Source organism: Mesoplodon densirostris, chromosome 4 (assembly GCF_025265405.1).
Source record: "Mesoplodon densirostris isolate mMesDen1 chromosome 4, mMesDen1 primary haplotype, whole genome shotgun sequence".
NCBI classification, from domain to species: domain Eukaryota; kingdom Metazoa; phylum Chordata; class Mammalia; order Artiodactyla; family Ziphiidae; genus Mesoplodon; species Mesoplodon densirostris.
This window is the reverse complement of record NC_082664.1, coordinates 141,751,965-141,769,546: the sequence shown is the minus strand read 5'-3', so window position 1 is coordinate 141,769,546 and position 17,582 is coordinate 141,751,965. Positions and strand designations below refer to the sequence as shown.

Genomic DNA, 17,582 nt, shown 5'->3' with positions numbered 1-17,582 from the left:
CCATGTGTTTGTATTTTTTTACAGATCTTGTCCTGTAGTTGATATCTAGTCTCATAGCGTGTGGTCAGAAAAGATACTTCATATGATTTCAATTTTCTTAAATTTAGCAAAGCTTGATTTGTGACCCAAGATATGATCTATCCTGGAGAATGTTCCATGAGCACTTGAGAAAAATGTGTATTCTGTTGTTTTTGGATTGAGTGGCCTAAAAATATCAATAAGTCCATCTTGTTTAATGTATCATTTAAAGCTTGTGTTTCTTATTTATTTTCATTTTGGATGATCTGTCCATTGGTGAAAGTGGGGTGTTAAAGTCCCCTAGTATGAATGTGTTACTGTCGATTTCCCCTTTTATGGCTGTTAGTATTTGCCTTACATATTGAGGGGCTCCTATGTTGGGTGTGTAAATATTTACAATTGTTATATCTTCTTCTTGGATCTATCCGTTGATCATTATGTAGTGTCCTTCTTTGTCTCTTCTAATAGTCTTTATTTTAAAGTCTATTTTCTCTGATATGAGAATTGCTACTCCAGCTTTCTTTTGGTTTCCATTTGTATGGAATATCTTTTTCCATCCCCTTACTTTCAGTCTGTATGTGTCTCTAGGTCTGAAGTGGGTCCCTTGTATACAGCATATATATGGGTCTTGTTTTTGTGTCCATTCAGCCAATCTGTGTCTTTTGGTGGGAGCATTTAGTCCATTTACATTTAAGGTAATTATCGATATGTATGTTCCTCTTCCCATTTTCTTAATTGGTTTGGGTTCATTATTGTAGTTCTTTTCCTTCTCTTGCGTTTCTTGCCTAGAGAAGTTCCTTTAGCATTTGCTGTAAAGCTGGTTTGGTGGTCCTGAACTCTCTCTGCTTTTGCTTGTCTGTAAAGGTTTTAATTTCTCCATCAAATCTGAATGAGATCCTTGCTGGGTAGAGTAATCTTGGTTACAGGTTTTTCTCCTTCATCACTTTACATATGTCCTGCCAGTCTCTTATGGCTTGCAGAGTTTCTGCTGAAAGATCAGCTGTTAACTTTATGGGGATTCCCTTGTGTGTTATTTGTTGTTTTTCCCTTGCTTCTTTTAATATGTTTTCTTTGTATTTAATTTTTGACAGTTTGATTAATATGTGTCTTGGCGTATTTCTCCTTGGATTTATCCTGTATGGGACTCTCTGTGCTTCCTGGACTTGATTAACTATTTCCTTTCCCATATTAGGGAAGTTTTCAACTATAATCTCTTCAAATATTTTCTCAGTCCCTTTCTTTTTCTCTTCTTCTTCTGGAACCCCTATAATTCGAATGTTGGTGCGTTTAATGTTGTCCTAGAGGTCTCTGAGACTGTCCTCAGTTCTTTTCATTCTTTTTTTTTTTATTCTGCTCTGCAGTAGTTATTTCCACTATTTTATCTTCCACCTCACTTATCCGTTCTTCTGCCTCAGTTATTCTGCTATTGATCCCTTCTAGAGTATTTTTAGTTTCATTTATTGTGTTGTTCATCGTTGCTTGTTTCATCTTTAGTACTTCTAGGTCCTTGTTAAATGTTTCTTGCATTTTCTCTATTCCATTTCCAAGATTTGGGATCATCTTTACTATCATTATTCTGAATTCTTTTTCAGGTAGACAGCCTATTTCCTCTTCATTTGTTAGGTCTGGTGGGTTTTTATCTTGCTCCTTCAACTGCTGTGTGTTTTTCTGTCTTCTCATTTTGCTTATCTTACTGTGTTTGGGGTCTTCTTTTTGAAGGCTGCAGGGTCATAGTTCCCATTGTTTTTGGTGTCTGTCCCCAGTGGCTAAAGTTGGTTCAGTGGGTTGTGTAGGCTTCCTGGTGGAGTGGACTAGTGCCTGTGTTCTGGTGGATGAGGCTGGATCTTGTCTTTCTTGTGGGCAGGTCCACATCTGGTGGTGTGTTTTGGGGTGTCTGTGGACTTACTATGATTTTAGGCAGCCTCTCTGCTAATGGGTTGGGTTGTGTTCCTGTCTTGCTAGTTGTTTGGCATAGGGTGTCCATCACTGTAGCTTGCTGGTCGTTGAGTGAAGCTGGGTGCTGGTGTTGAGATGGAGATCTCTGGGAGATTTTCGCCATTTGATATTATGTGGAGCTGGGAGGCCTCTTGTGGACCAGTGTCCTGAAGTTGGCTCTCCCACCTCAGAGGCACAGCACTGACTCCTGGCTCCAGCACCAAGAACCTTTCATCCACACAGTTCCTCAATTTGGGATGATTCGTTGTCTATTCATGTATTCCACAGATGCAGGGTACATCAAGTTGATTGTGGAGATTTAATCCGCTACTCCTGAGGCTGTTGGGAGAGATTTCCCTTTCTCTTCTTTGTTCGCACAGCTCCAGGGGTTCAGCTCTGGATTTGGCCCCGCCTCTGTGTGTAGGTCACCTGACGGCATCTGTTCTTTGCTCAGACAGGACGGGGTTAAAGGAGCAGCTGATTCGGGGGCTCTGGCTCACTCAGGCTGGGTGGAGGGAAGGGCACGGATGTGGGGTGAGCCTGCGGTGGCAGAGGTCGGCGTGACATTGCACCAGCCCGAGGCGCGCTGTGCGTTCTCCTGGGGATGTTGTCCCTGTATCACGGGACCCTGGCAGTGGCGGGCTGCACCTGCTCCCGGAAGGGGGGTGTGGATAGTGACCTGTGCTCGCACACAGGCTTCTTGGTGGCAGCAGCTGCAGCCTTAGTGTCTTATGCCCGTCTCTGGGGTCCGCGCTTTCAGCCGCGTCTTGCGCCCATCTCTGGAGCTCCTTTAAGCAGTGCTTTTAATCCCCTCTCCTCACGCACCAGGAAACAAAGAGGCAAGAAAAAGTCTCTTGCCTCTTCGACAGGTCCAGACCTTTCCCCGGACTCCCTTCCGGCTAGCCGTGGTGCACCAACCCCCTTCAGGCTCTGTTCACGCCGCCAACCCCAGTCCTCTCCCTGCACTCCGACTGAAGCCCGAGCCTCAGCTCCCAGCCACGCACGCCCCGGCGGGTGAGCAGACAAACCTCTCGGGCTGGTGAGTGCTGGTCAGCACCGATCCTCTGTGCGGGAATCTCTCCGCTTTGCCCTCCACACCCCTGTGGTTGCGCTCTCCTCCGTGGCTCCGAAGCCCCCTCACAACTCCACTACCCGCGCTCTCCGCCCGCGAAGGGGCTTCCTCGTGTGTGGAAACATTTCCTCCTTCACAGCTCCCTCCCACTGGTGCAGCTCCCATCCCTATCCTTTTGTCTCTGTTTATTCTTTTTTCTTTTGCCCTACCCAGGTACGTGGGGGAGTTTCTTGCCTTTTGGGAGGTCTGAGGTCTTCTGCCAGCGTTCAGTAGGTGTTCTGTAGGAGTTGTTCCACGTGTAGATGTATTTCTGGTGTATCTGTGGGGAGGAACGTGATCTCCGCGTCTTACACTTCCGCCATCTTCCCCCTCCTCTCCCTGCATCTTTGAAAGTTTGCAACTTGAAGGTTCATATGTAGGTGACTTACTGTATTTGTACTGCCTAGGGAGAACTACCTAGGAAAACTGTGGTATGATTTATGTCAGAGAATGTTTTGCTTATGTTCTCTTCTAGTAGTTTAAGGTGTCCTATCTTATATTTAAGCATGGAAGCCGTTTTGAGTTTATTTTTGTGTATAGTGTGAGGGTATGTTCTGACTTCACTGATTTGAATACGGCTGTCCAGCTTTCAAAACACCACTTGCTGAAGAGAGATCTTTTCCCCATTGTATATTCTTGCCTCCTTTGTCGAAGGTTAATTGACCATAGGTGTGTGGGTTTATTTCTGGGCTCTCTATTCCATTCCATTGATCCATGTATCTCTTTCTGTGCCAATACCATGCGGTTTTGATTACTGTAACTTTTAGTATTGTCTGAAGTTTAGGAGGGTTATGCCTCCTGCTTTGTTCTTTTTCCTCAGGATTGTGTTGACAGTTCTTTTTATGGTTCCAGATACATTTTAGGATTATTTGTTTTAGTTCTGGGGGAAATGTCATGGGTAATTTGATAGGGATCACATTAAATCTGTAGATTGCTTTGGGTAGTATAGCCATTTTAACAGTATTAATTCTTCCCATCCAAGAGCGTGGGATGTCTTTCCATTTCTCTGAATCATCTTCCATTTTCTTTACTAATGTTTTGTAGTTCTCAACATATAAGTCTTTCACCTCCTTGGTGAGGTTTATTCCTAAGTATTTTATTTTTTTGATGCCATTTTTAAAAGGATTGCTCGTTTACAGTTCCTTTCTGATATTTCATTGTTAGTGTAAAGAAATGCAACCAGGGACTTCCCTGGTGGCTCCATGTTGAGAATCCGCCTGCCAATACAGGGAACATGGGTTTGAGCCCTGGTGCAGGAAGATCTCACATGCCGTGGAGCAACTAGACCTGTGTGCCAGAAGTACTTATCCTGCACACTACAGCCCATGAGTGACAACTACTGAGCCCTTGTGCCACAACTACTTAAGCCCGGGTGCCTAGAGCCCGTGCACTGCAACAAGAGAAGCCACTGCAATGAGAAGCCTGCACACCACAGTGAAGACTAGCCCCCACTGGCCACAACTAGAGAAAGCACAGCAATGAAGACCCAATGCAGCCAAAATAAATTTTTAAAAAAGAAAAAAAAGAAAAACCAAGAAATGAAACCAATTTATGTATGTTAATCTTGTATCCTGCTACTTTGCTGAATTTGTTTATCAGTTCTAGTCATTTTTGTGTAGAATTTTTAGGGTTTCCTTTATAGATATTATTATGTCATCTGCATATAATGACAACTTTACCTCTTCCCTTCCAATTTGGTTAGATTTTATTTCTTTTTCTTGTCTGATTGTTGTGGCTAGGACTTCCAATACTATATTGAAGAGAAGAGGTGAGAGTGGGCGTCCTTGTCTTGTTCCAGATTTTAGCGGGAAGGCTTTCAGCTTATGAACATTGAGTATTGTATTGGCTGTGTGTTTGTCATAAATAGCTTTTATTATGTTGAGATATGTTTCCTCTGTACCCTCTTGGAAAGTGTTTTTATCATGAATGGACGTTGAAGTTTTTCAGATGCTTTTTCGGCATCTTTTGTGATGATCATTTGTTTTGTGTTTTTCCTGTGTTGATGGGGTGTATCAGGTTGATTGATTTGCATATGTTGAAACAACTTTGTGACACTGGGGTGAATCAAATTTGGTCATAGTGTATGATCCTCTTATGTGTTGTCGGATTCGGTTTTCTAATATTCAGTTGAGAATTTTTGCATCTATATTCATCAAAGATATTGGCCTGCAATTGTCTTTTTTGGTAGTGTCTTTCTCTGTTCTTTTTAAAGTCTTTATTGAATTTGTTCCAATATTGCTTCTGTTTTATGTGTTGGTTTCTTGTTTGTGAGGCATGTGGGATCTTAGGGATCTTAGCTCTACCATCAGGGATTGAACCCGCCCCCCCTGCAATGGAAGGTGAAATCTTAACTGCTGGGCCACCAGAAAAGTCCCCATCTGTTTGTTTGTTTTTTAGTAAATTTCTTTCTTTATTTATTTTTGGATGCATTGGGTGTCCATTGCTGTGCACGGGCTCTCTCTAGTTGTGGCGAGCGGGGGTTACTCTTCGTTATGGTGTGCAGGCTGTTCATTGTGGTGGCTTCTTTTGTTGCAGAGCATGGGCTCTAGGTGCGCGGGCTTCAGCAGTTGTGGCTATCAGGCTCAGTAGTTGTGGCTCATGGGCTGTAGAGCGCAGGCTTAGTTTTGGCACACATGCTTAGCTGCTGCGTGGCATGTGGGATCTTCCCAGACCAGGGCTCGAACCTATGTCCCTTGCATTGGCAGACGGATTCTTAACCACTGTGCCACCAGGGAAGTCCCCCCCATCTGTTTTTTTTTTTTTTTTTGCTGTACGCGGGCCTCTCACTGCTGTGGCCTCTCCCGTTGCGGAGCAAGGCTCCGGACACACAGGGTCCGCAGCCATGGCTCGCGGGCCCAGCCGCTCCGCGGCATGTGGGATCTTCCGGGATCGGGGCACGAACCCGTGTCCCCTGCATCGGCAGGCGGACTCTCAACCACTGCGCCACCAGGGAAGCCCCCATCTGTTTTTGATATCAGGGTGATGGTGGCTTCATAGAATGTCTTTGGAAGTATTCCTTACTCTTCAATCTTTTCAAAGAGTTTGAGAAGAATCAGTGTAAGTTCTGCTTTGTATATTTGGTAGAATTTGCCTGTGAAACCATCTGATCCTGGACTTTTGTTGGTAGGGAGTATTTTAAAATTATAGATTCTATCTAGCTTTTAGTGATCAGTATGTTCAAGTTATCTATTTCTTCTTGATTCAGTTCTGTTTGGCTGTAAAAAAACAACATATATTTTTAGGTTATGTTAGCACGTAAATACTTACCATGTATTATACCACAAAAGAGCGAAGAAAAGAATATTAAAATATTTTTTCAAATAGAAAAAGTATTGAAATATTTTTAAGAAATTGGGATAATAATACTAATTACAATAATGACAAATTGTTCTGAACTTAAAGACTACTTTATCTAAGATGCTTATTATATGCTTATTATAAGCATGATATTATATGCTTATTGTTTTATTGTTTTTAAATACATGGAACATTTTCTCCTTTCTAATTAATTCTTTTATTTTACCTGTAGATTTTGAAACAAAATTAGTTGCACATAATATAAAACATTACACTTTTGTAGGAGATATTAATTCATTTACATCCACTATATGACTGAAAATACTTAGGTTAAGAGTTACCATGTTATTGAGTGCTCTTCTTTCTTTCTTTGTTTTTTTAAAAGATTTAATTTGAGGGGGGAATAATTATTTATTTATTTACTTTTATCATCTTTATTGGATTATTATTGCTTTACAATGGTCTGTTAGTTTCTGCTTTATAACAAAGTGAACAAGCTCTACATATACATATATCCCCATATCTCCTCCCTCTTGTGTCTCCCTCCCACCCTCCCTATCCCACCCCTCTAAGTGTTCACAAAGCACTGAGCTGATCTCCCTGTGCTATGCAGCTGTTTCCTACTAGCTATCTATTTTACATTTAGTAGTATATCTAAGTCCATGCCACTCTCTCACTTCGTACCTGCTTACCCTTCCGCTCTCCATGTCCTCAAGTCCATTCTCTATGTCTGAGTCTTTATTCCTGTCGTGCCCCTAGGTTCTTCCCAAGCATTTTTTTCTTTTTTTTTTTGTAGATTCCATATATATGTGTTAGCATAAAGCATTTGTTTTTCTCTTTCTGACTTACTTCACTCTGTATGACAGACTCTAGGTCCATCCACTTCACAACAGATAACTCAATTTCATTTCTTTTTATGGCTGAGTAATATTCCATTTTATATTGAAGATGTGCAACATCTTCTTTATCCATTCATCAGTTGATGGACACTAAGATTGCTTCCATGTCCTGGCTATTGCAAATAGAGCTGCAATGAACATTGTGGAACATGACTCTTTTTTTTTTTTTTTTTTTTTTTGCAGTTCACGGGCCTCTCACTGTTGTGGCCTCTCCCGTTGCAGAGCACAGGCTCCGGACATGCAGGCTCAGTGGTCATGGCTCACGGGCCCAGCCGTTCCGCGGCATGGGGATCTTCCCAGACCAGGGCACGAACCAGCGTCCCCCACATCGGCAGGCGGACTCTCAACCACTGCACCACCAGGGAAGCCCCATGACTCTTTTTGAATTATGGTTTTCTACAGGTATATTCCCAGTAGTAGGATTGCTGTGTCATATGGTAGTTCTATTTTTAGGTTTTTAAGGAACCTCCATACTGTTGTAGATACTGGCTGTATCAATTTACACTCCTACCAACGGTGCAAGAGGGTTCCCTTTTCTCCACACCTCTGCAGCATTTATTGTTTGTAGATTTTTTTGATGATGGCCACTCTTACCTGTGTGTGGTGATACCTCATTGTAATTTTGATTTGCATTTCTCTAATGATCACTGATGTTGAGCATTCTTTCATGTGTTTGTTGGCAATCTGTATATCTTCTTTGGAGAAATGTCTATTTAGGTCTTCTGCCCATTTATGGATTGGGTTGTCTGTTTTTTTGATATTGATCTGCATGGGCTGCTTGTAAAGTTTGGAGATTAATCCTTTGTCAGTTGCTTCGTTGGCAAATATTTTCTCCCATTCTGAGGGTTGTCTTTTCATCTTGTTTACGTTTTCCTTTGCTGTGCAAAAGCTTTTAAGTCTCATTGGGTCTCATTTGTTTATTTTTGTTTTTATTTCCATTTCTCTAGGAGGTGGGTCAAAAAGGATCTTGCTGTGATTGATGTCATAGAGTGTTCTGCCTATGTTTTTTCCTCTAAGAGTTTTATAGTATCTGGCCTTATGTTTAGGTCTTTAATCCATTTTGAGTTTATTTTTGTGTGTGGTGTTAGGGAGTATTCTAATTTCATTCTTTTATCTGTAGCTGTCCAGTTTTCCTAGCACCACTTATTGAAGAGGCTGTGATTTCTCCATTGTATATTCTTGCCTCCTTTATCAAAAATAAGGTGACCATATGTGTATGGTTTGATCTCTGGGCTTTCTCTCCTGTTCCATTGATCTATATTTCTGTTTTTCTGCCAGTACCATACTGTCTTGCCTACTGTAGCTTTGTAGTATTGTCTGAAGTCAGGGAGCCTGATTCCTCCAGCTCTGTTTTTCTTCTCAAGATTGCTTTGGCTGTTCAGGGTCTTTTGTGTTTCCATACATATTGTGAAATTTTTTGTTCCAGTTCTCTGAAAAATGCCATTGGTGGTTTAATAGGGATTTCATTGAATCTGTAGATTGCTTTGGTTAGTATAGTCATTTTCACAATGCTGATTCTTCCAATCCAAGAACATGGTATATCTCTCTATCTGTTTGTGTCATCTTTGATTTCTTTCATCAGTGTCTTATAGTTTGTTGAGTAAACGTCTTTTGTCTCCTTAGGTAGGTTTATTCCTAGGTATTTTATTCTTTTTGTTGCAGTGGTAAATGGGAATGTTTCCTTAATTTCTCTTTCAGATTTTTCATCTTTAGTGTATAGGAATGAAAGAGATATCTGGACATTAATTTTGTATCCTGCAACCTTACCAGATTCATTGATTAACTCTAGTAGGTTTCTGGTAGCATCTTTAGGCTTCTCTGTGTCTAGTATCATGTCATCTGCAAACAGTGGGAGCTTAACTTCTTCTTTTCCGATTCGGATTCCTTTTATTTCTTTTTCTCCTCTGGTTTCTGTAGCTAAAAATTCAAAAAGTGTGTTGAATAATAGTGGTGAGAGTGGGCAACCTTGTCTTGCTCCTGATCTTGGTGGAAATGGTTTCAGTTTTTCACCATTGAGAACGATGTTGGCTGTGGGTTTGTAATATATGGCCTTTACTATATTGAGGAAAGTTCCCTCTATGCCTATTTTCTGCAGAGTTTTTATCATAAATGGGTGTTTAATATTGTGAAAAGCATTTCTGCATCTATTGAGATGACCATATGGTTTTTATCCTTCAGTTTTTTAATAAGGTGTATCACATTGATTTGCATGTATTGAAGAATCCTTGCATCCCTGGGATAAACCCCACCTGATCTTGTTGTATTATCCTTTTAATGCACTGTTGGATTCTGTTTGCTATTATTTTGCTTTGGATTTTTGCATCTATGTTCATCAGTGATATTGGCCTGTAGTTTTCTTTCTTTGTGACATCTGTGTCTAGTATTGGTTTAAGGGAGATGGTGGTCTAATAGAATAAGTTTGGGAGAGTTCCTCCCTCTGCTATATTTTGGAACAGTTTGAGAAGGATAGGTGTTAACTCTTCTCTAAATGTTTGATAGAATTTGCCTGTGAAACCATCTGGTCCTGGGCTTTTGTTTGTTGGAAGATTTTTAATCACAGTCTCAATTTCAGTGCTTGGGATTGGTTTGTTAATTTATAGTTTCTATTTCTTCCTGGTTCAGTCTTGGAAGGTTGTGCTTTTCTAAGAATTTGTCCATTTCTTCCAGATTGTCCATTTTATTGGCATATAGTTGCTTGCAGTAATCTCTCATGATCCTTTGTATTTCTACAGTGTCATTTGTTACTTCTCCTTTTTCATTTGTAATTCTATTGATTTGAGTCTTCTCCCTTTTTTTCTTGATAAGTCTGACTAATGGTCTATCAATTTTGTTTATCTTCTCAGAGAACCAGCTTTTAGTTTTTTTGATCTTTGCTGTTGTTTCCGTCATTTCTTCTTCATTTATTTCTGATCTGATCTTTATGATTTCTTTCCTCTGCTGACTTTGGGTTTTTTTTTTTTTCCTTCTTTCTCTAATTGCTTTAGGTGTAAGTTTAGTTTGTTTATTTGAGATGTTTCTTGTTTCTTGAGGTAGGATTTTATTGCTATAAACTTCCCTCTTAGAACTGCTTTTGCTGCATCCCCTAGCTTTTGGGTCTTCATGTTTTCATTGTCATTTCTTTCTAGGTATTTTTTTATTTCCTCTTTGATTTCTTCAGTGAAGTCTTGGTTATTAAGTAGTGTATTGTTTAGCGTCCATGTGTTTGTACTTTTTTACAGATTTTTTCCTGTAATTGATATCTCATCTGATAGCATTGTTGTCGGAAAAGATACTTGATACAATTTCAATTTTCTTAAATTTACCAAGGCTTGATTTGTGACCGAAGATATGATCTATCCTGGAGAATGTTCCATGAGCACTTGAGAAAAAGTGTATTCTGTTGTTTTTGGATGGAATATCCTGTAACTATCTATTAAGTCCATATTGTTTAATGTATCATTTAAAGCTTGTGTTTCCTTATTTATTTTCATTTTGGATGATCTGTTCATTGGTGAAAGAGGGGTGCTAAAGTCCCCTAGTATGATTGTGTTATTGTCGATTTCCCCTTTTATGGCTGTTAGCATTTGCCTTATGTATTGAGGTGCTCCTATGTTGGGTGCATAAATATGTACAATTTTTATATCTTCTTCTTGTATTGATCCCTTGATCTTTATGTAGTGTCCTTCTTTGTCTCCTGTAATAGTCTTTATTTTAAAATCTGTTTTGTCTGATATGAGAATTGCTACTCTAGCTTTCTTTTGGTTTCCATTTGCATGGAATATCTTATTCCAACCCCTCACTTTCAGTCTGTATGTGTCTCTAGGTCTGAAGTGGGTCTCTTGTAGACGGCATATATACCAGTCATGTTTTTGGATCCATTCAGCCAGTCTATGTCTTTTTGTTGGAGCATTTAATCCATTTACATTTAAGGTAATTATTGATATGTATGTTCTTATTACCATTTTCTTAATTGTTTGGGGTTTGTTATTGTAGGCCTGGTCCTTCTCTTATGTTTCCTGCCTAGAGAAGTTCCTTTAGCATTTGTTGTAAAGCTGGTTTGGTGGTGCTGAATTCTCGTAGCTTTTGCTTGTCTGCAAAGGTTTTAATTTCTCCATCAAATCTGAATGAGATCTTTGCTGGGTCGAGTAATCTTGGTTGTAGCTTTTCCCCTTTCATCACTTTAAATATTTCCTGCCAGTCCCTTCTGGCTTGCACAGTTTCTGCTGAAAGATCACCAGTTAACCTATGGGGATTCCCTTGTATGTTATTTGTTGTTTTTCCCTTGCTGCTTTTAATATTTTTTCTTTGTATTTAATTTTTGATAGTTTGATTAATATATGTTTTGGCATGTTTACCCTTGGGTTTATCTTGTATGGGACTCTCTGCACTTCCTGGCCTTGATTAATAATTTCCTTTCCCATATTAGGGAAGTTTTCAACTATAAGCTCTTCAAATATTTTCTCAGTCTCCTTCTTTTTCTCTTCTACTTCTGGGACCCCTATATTCGAATGTTGGTGTGTTTAATGTTGTCCCAGAGGTGTCTCAGATTGTCCTCAATTCTTTTCATTCTTTTTTCTTTATTCTGCTCTGTGGTAGTTATTTCCACTATTTTATCTTCCAGGTCATGTATCCATTCTTCTGCCTCAGTTATTCTGCTATTATTTCCTTCTAGAGAATTTTTAATTCCATTTATTGTGTTGTTCATCATTGTTTGTTTGCTCTTTAGTTCTTCTAGGTCCTTGTTAAACTTTTCTTGTATATTCTCCATTCCAGTTCCAAGATTTGGGATCATCTTTATTATCATTACTCTGAATTCTTTTTCAGGTAGACTGCCTATTCTACATTTTCTGGTCTGGTGGTTTTTTTCCTTGCTCCTTCATCTGCTGTGTGTTTCTCTGTCTTCTCATTTGACTTGGAGACTGTGTTTGGGGTCTCCTTTTCACAGGCTGCAGATTCGTAGTTCCCGTTGTTTTCAATGTCTGCGCCTAGTGGCTAAGGTTGGTTCATTGGGTTGTGTAGGCTTTCTGGTGGAGGGGACTGGTGCCTGAGTTCTGGTGGGTGTGTCTGAATGTTGTCTTTCTGTTGGACAGGTCCCCATCCGGTGGTGTGTTTTAGGGGTGTCTGTGGCCTTATTATGATTTTAGGCAGCCTCTCTGCTAATGGGTGGGCCTGCATTCCTGTCTTGCCAGTTGTTTTGCATGGGATGTCCAGCATTGGATCTTGCTGGTCTCTGAGTGGAGCTGGGTCTTAGCATTGAGATGGATATCTCTGGGAGAGCTTTTGCTGTTTGATATTACAAGGTGCCAGAGGTCTCTGGTAGACCAATGTCCTGAACTCAGCTCTCCCAACTCAGAGGCACAGGCCTGACACCCGGCCGGAGCATCGAGACCCTGTCAGCCACATGGCTGGGGGTGAGAGCAAGAGGTAGCTTTGGTACATCTCAGAGACCACCAATGAGATTCACTGACCATTTTCTCTCCAGAAGTGAAGAAAACAAAATTCAGTCTTTGGCTAGTCAGCCACGTTGGTAGCCAGCCTCCAAGATGGCCCTAATTATCCCCTAATTATCTCCCAGTCTTCATTGTACCTGTGTGGCTCCTTGCACTTGAAAAGGGCTGACTGTTTAACTAATAAGAAATTGCAGAAATGACAAAATGCAGCTTCCAAAGTTATAAAAGTCACTGCAGCTTCTGCTTTGGTTTCTGCTAGATCACTCATCCTGGGGTAAGCCAGCTGCCATGTCATGAGGACACTCAAGCAGCCCTAAGGAGAGATCCATGTGGCAAGGAACTGAGGCCTCTTACCTACAGCCACGTGAGTGAGTCATCTCAGAAGTCAAAAGATTTAATTTTATTTATTTTTGGTTCATTGGGTCTTCGTTGCTGCACAGGGTTACTCTAGTTGTGTCAAGCAGGGGTTACTCATCTTTGTGGTGCACGGCCTTCTCCTTGCGGTGATTTCTCTTGTTGTGGAGTATGGGCTCTAGGTGCATGGGCTTCAGTAGTTGTGTCATGCAGGCTCAATAGTTGTTGCCTGCAGTCTCTAGAGCGCAGGCTCAGTAGTTGTGGCTCACGGGCTTAGTTGCTCTGCAGCATGTGGGATCTTCCCAGACAAGGGAATGAACCACTGTCCCCTGCATTGGCAGGCAAATTCTTACCCACTGTGCCACCAGGGAAGTCCAGTGTGCTCTTTTTTAAACCTAGTCTGTTTTCATTATTTTCTATCTTAACGATTCTCTATTAAATAAAAAATAATAATACTCCTTTATACCCCTCCTCTTTGAGGATTATATATGAAGAAGTACGTCTTATTTATTAATCTCAAATTTTCACCTTACTTTTAAGAAGTAATCACAATGTCAAGTATTTAATACCTTTCACTTCCCCCTTGAAAAGCATGGATATTAAAGTGCTAATATAATTACCTTCCCTAGTCTATCTTTTTAACTTTTTGTTATGTATAAAAACAACTGAAAACATGCATGGTTTTAGGGAAATGACAAATTTCAGAAAATTCAGAATCTGAATACACTCTATACATAGCTTCTAGATAAAGACACAGAAAATTGCCAGATACTCAGATGCCCCCTGGTCCCATTCTAGTGACTCCCCTTAAGGTTTAGTATTGTTCTTATATCTAACAAAAAGATCAAGTTACCTGTATTTTGTATTTTATATAAATGTTATGGCACAGTAAACTCACTTTTGGATTGGGCTTTTCTATTTTATGTTGCTTGTGAATATGCCTATATGGTTGCCTGTTGTTGTGATCATGCATTGCCACTGTTGCATAGGATTCCATAGTGTAAATATTTAACTATTAATTAATTTATTCCAATGTGTATTACAATATGAGTGATTTTCAGTTTGTGCCTATTGAGAATAGCACTGGTATATAAATTCTAGAACTTGAGCTTTGGTGGTGTATATATAAATTATTGTTCAGTATACATGTAGTAGTAAGATTTTCGAGTCATAGCTTTCATGTGTTTATCTTTTTAGATATTTATAAATATTTTCAAAACATTTTTGTATGATTTTTCATCCTCAGCAGCAGTGAGTGAGATTCAAGGATCATACACATTCTTGTTAAACTTGATAATACCTGTCATTTTCATTTGAACTTTCTGGTTGGTGAGTGATAATTCCAGGTATCACTTTTTTGCATTTAACTGACTACTAAGAAGCCAAACATCTTTTGATACGTTTACTTAACATTCTGTACTCTCTTTTTTGAAATATCTTTTGGTATATTTTCTCCATTTTTGCTATTACATTATCTTCTTATTGAAGGCTTCTTTTTTTTTTAACATCTGAAGACTTCTTATTTAGGAGTTTTTAATATATGCTTGCTATGAATTCTTCTCTCTTTCTGTCTCTCCTTCTCTTTAGATGAGTGTCAGTTTTTAATGTTAATAACATCTAATTTGTTATTTTCCTCTTTATTTAGTCTTATTTCTATTTATTTATGTAGTCTTCTTGTCTGTAGCAGAACACATTATGTATTCTAAACCACAAATATGTTTTCATTTCTTCAATAAATCTAATTATTAAGCTTTAAATTTAACTTAAATTTCTAAACTAAATATGTTGTATCATAGTGAGTATTAATTTTTCTATGACAGCTGAAAGGTTACACTTATTCAGAAAATGTTGTATTCAGCTTTCTTTTCATTTGCTCCTACTTCTCATTGATTCACAGATGTAAACATCAGTTCATCCATGGATCTGACTTTTCTCTGATTTCTCATGGTCATTCTCACTAATTCGTCTTGCCTCCTGAAATCTTTAGCAATCCCATTATTCCACAGAAGCAAAAACCTTCCTTGGGCCTTTTTCCTCAGAAGATTGATTATTCCCACATTTTAAATGGGAGATTGCAATAAGTTAGGAGAAAATGCCACAAGGGTCTCTTATTTTTTTTTCACACCTTGTATCAGCCTCTGCTTGCACTGTATGTTCAAAGATTTTTGTACAACACATTGATGGAAGTTGCCAGTTGTTTCTCTCCTTGGGGCAAAAGACAGATTTATTACCTGACAAATAAAATAAAGACAGTGTCTTGCTCTGTTCAGATGTTGGACAGGATTGCTTGCATCCTAATTTAAAAGTTTCAGGTGACTGAAGCTTAAGATTCCTAAGCTTTAATCCATACTTGCACCATGCACAGCACCCAACAGGACTGCTTTTCATAACCCCATGAGACTTTTGTGTGCAAGTGGAACAGATAAAAATATAAAACTCTTGCTGTCTTTTTGTGTCATAAAAATGATTTTTTGTCTCATTTAAAATATTTTTTTCTAAAATCCAAAAGCGTGTCAGGCTAAAACATTGGAATTTCAAATATGGTAAAATTTAAGACCCTTCAAATTTCTTTCTAGTTTTGTTGATGATGGGATGCTGTGAGAGATATGACTTCATTAAACACAATAGGTAAGATTCCTTCATAGGCCTGATTGGGGAATATGAAAATAATCCCCGGAAAAATCTGGACATTTTCTAGTTCTCAAATATTGGTTAAGATGGTAGAAAATGCCCTTCATTGTCCTATATGTGAATGCAGATCAATTGTGAGAGGTGGGGATAAAACAAGCAGCCTAAATATCCTTTATGTTTGTTGTACTACTAGTAGAAAGAGGAAGGGTCAACATGTCACCATGGTTGATATAGCAAATAAGCTGCTTGAAACTACACAGAAATGTACCTGCTTGTATTTTCTGTGCAGTTACCCTCTCTTTTGGTGTGCCCTGATACCTCCCTCAACTTATGTACCAACTCCAGCAGCATTAAGCAGAAATCCAAAGAAATCTATTCTTTGGAATTATGAGGAAGGGAAGACTCGAAAATTTTATAGCATGACCTATACAAGTCTGCACGTCACCATCCTTATCTATGTCATGCCATTCATGGAGGGTCAGTAGGTTCAGGGGATTCTGGAAGCACCAAGGTCTGTGGGGTTAATCACAGCTGCATTCATAGGCAGTAAAAGAGAAGGGCCTTATCTTGGTCACTTTCTCAATGCTAGTAGCTACAAAAAGAAGAGGGCAGCAGACATGTTAGGGAGAAGAGCCAACATTAAATGAAATGTCCTAATTACTCTAGGCAACATTTCATGATAGCCTCCCATAGCTCCTCAAATCCCTACATACTTGCACAAGAGATAGTGTAATATTACTGGAGCGTGTGACTACAGATTAACATTATTTTTGTTGAAAAAATAAAAATAGTTTCAAGTGATAGGGTTTGAAAAGGGTTCACAGTGAGAGGGAAACTATTGTAACAACGTGGAACGAACCCTTTGGATGGATTCATCATGTTTTTGTTGTTGTTTTGTTTTTTTTTTTGCTGCTTCAGAATCTGTAGTAGAGATTGGTGTGTTTCATGATGCATTCCCGCTTCTTATAAGTTTTAGATGGAATACCTCATTAGGAAGAAGTGCACGTAAGGAAGGTTAGTGAGTCAAACTCCTCTGCCCTCTGTCAGCAGTGGGTGCAAAGGGATTTAGACCAAGTGCTTTCATCCTTTGATGTGCACAGTTTTCACTATATGAATGATGTTTTGTTTGTTTGCAGGTCAGGAGCCTTGGTCTCAATATCCGTGTTTAAAAAGTGTTATCACATGTCTGCCAGAAAGAATTGCTGATGATACTGGAAAAAAATGAGAATTATCATTAACAGTTAAGAGTTTTGTAGCAACATGGATGCACCTAGAGATTGTTATATTGAGTGAAGCAAGTCAGACACAGTAAGACAGATATCATAGGATATTGCGTATATGAGGAATCTAAAAAGAAAAAAAAGGTACAAATGAACTTATTTACACAACAGAAATAGAGTCATGGATATAGAAAACAAACTTATTGTTACCAGGGGATAAGTGGGGAAGGGATAAATTGGTAGATTGGGACTGACATATACACACTAGTATATATAAATTGGTAGATTGGGACTGACATATACACACTAGTATATATAAAATAGATAAGTATTGATAAAGACCTGCTTCATAGCACAGGGAACTCTACTCAATGGTCTGTACTGGCGTATATGGGAAAAGAATCTTAAAAAAAACAAGGATTTTAGGATTATATAATAAATATAAATGTGCAAACCTTTAACATGAAAGGAAAAATCAGGTAACTCTGTGGTCCCTGTTATGGTGTAAACATTTTGTACCTCTAATTTTAAAATTTTGAAGCCTAGCTCCCATGTTGTGGTATTAGGAGGTGGGGCTTTTGGGAGGTGATTAGGTCATGTGGCCAGAGACCTCAAACATGGGATAAGTGACCTAATAAATGTAGCACACAGAAGATCTTATGCCCATTACATGATTTCATTGCCGAGC

At 39.2% G+C, this 17,582-nt stretch overlaps 1 long non-coding RNA gene across 5 annotated transcripts in view; it reads left to right on the top strand.

Annotated features, from left to right (window-relative positions):
• Positions 1-17,582, top strand: part of LOC132488755 (uncharacterized) — a 113,927-nt gene that overhangs the window by 25,434 nt on the left and 70,911 nt on the right. For 4 of the 5 annotated variants that reach the window (XR_009531812.1, XR_009531810.1, XR_009531808.1 and 1 more), the window contains exon 2: positions 12,949-13,053. This is a non-coding gene — a long non-coding RNA (uncharacterized LOC132488755). Of the gene's footprint in view, positions 1-12,948; positions 13,058-17,582 lie in introns of all 5 variants that reach the window. The other variant, XR_009531809.1, reaches the window with a different exon arrangement.